The following is a 1,357-nucleotide window of genomic DNA, read 5'->3' as shown; positions in this document are numbered from 1 at the left end:
TTTACATATTATTTTATTTTCAAGTAAGTCTGGAAATTGAATTTTACGCCAACGTCATTTCCATTTTTCTAATATATATTTTCTAAATATTTCTAAATTAAATTTTCAAATATAACAACATTTCCATATTTAATATGAATTTGACACCAATGAAAGGGATTATAATATGCTGAATAAATAATAAAATTACCAGAAAGTATAATGCAAAAATATTAGCTATATAAATAATTTACGTACTTTGAACAAAATCTATAATTGTAAAATTTTTCAAAAACTAAATATATGATTATGAACATTGAACCATTTTATCTCAAATCATGTATTTGATTGTTCCACAAAATTTATACTTTTTTAATAAAAGAGCTATTTCGAAATTCGACACTTAGAATTGCTCATAGCTGATATATAATATATGACTATGAAATGCCTGATAATTATTTTGAAAGTTTCCATAAAATGCAACGAATTATATTCAAAAATTCACACTGCATTAATTTTATATCAAATTTATTTTAAAAAATAATATAAAAAATACTTTAATTTAAAAATAAGTCATATATAATTGTAATAAGTATTAGCTAAACATTTTTAAGAATCGATTATAATTAGATAATTTTGATAAAAATACAAAATGAAAATTAAATATTAACTAAAATGTGTGAAAAGAAATTCAAGATTCATAATTTCATTTTGAATTCGCTACACAAATAAAAGTTATCATAAAATCGTAACTAAGCTTTTTATTATTATAAGATAAAATAATTTTGGCTGATATATTATAAGTTATAATTAAAATAATTTGTAAAAATATAAATTCAAACTAAATTACCCAGGGTTGAAAATGGAAATTCCGTTCTTTGGCTTCCAGTATAATTTTTTGGGTAGAGTACAATGTATGGACTATGAATAAATAAATGATATACAAAATAATTAAAATTAAATTAAATAGATCGACCCTCAATTTTGCCTTCTCATTTTTGTAAATATATTTTAAATCATTGGTCATCATATGCATTGAATTTGTTGTATAAATTCGTATACGTTTTTAAACCTTTTAGTATGTCTTTTCTACACCTCGCACAAAGTTAGCATTTTTTTAATTTAAAATTATTTCAATATATTTAAATATAAGTAATTTAAGTAAAATAATAAACACATATGTATATGGACTGTAGTAGCAATTCCTTCTCCGTATTATTATCATCGTACAAGTAAAAAATTGAAAAATTTGAATATTACAATTGTTGTATGAAATTTAATGAATTTTTTGAATGACGCAAACATTAATAATTTTTTATGCCACTTGGTTTGACTAATAACGAATGCTAAATAAAATATTTCATCTATTATTATTATC

This window comes from Ctenocephalides felis, unplaced genomic scaffold (assembly GCF_003426905.1).
Source record: "Ctenocephalides felis isolate EL2017-DRISC unplaced genomic scaffold, ASM342690v1 CF-g0.4_SCAFFOLD_01604, whole genome shotgun sequence".
NCBI classification, from domain to species: Eukaryota; Metazoa; Arthropoda; class Insecta; order Siphonaptera; family Pulicidae; genus Ctenocephalides; species Ctenocephalides felis.
The sequence above is the reverse complement of the archived record's forward strand: the minus strand, read 5'-3'. Positions refer to the sequence as shown.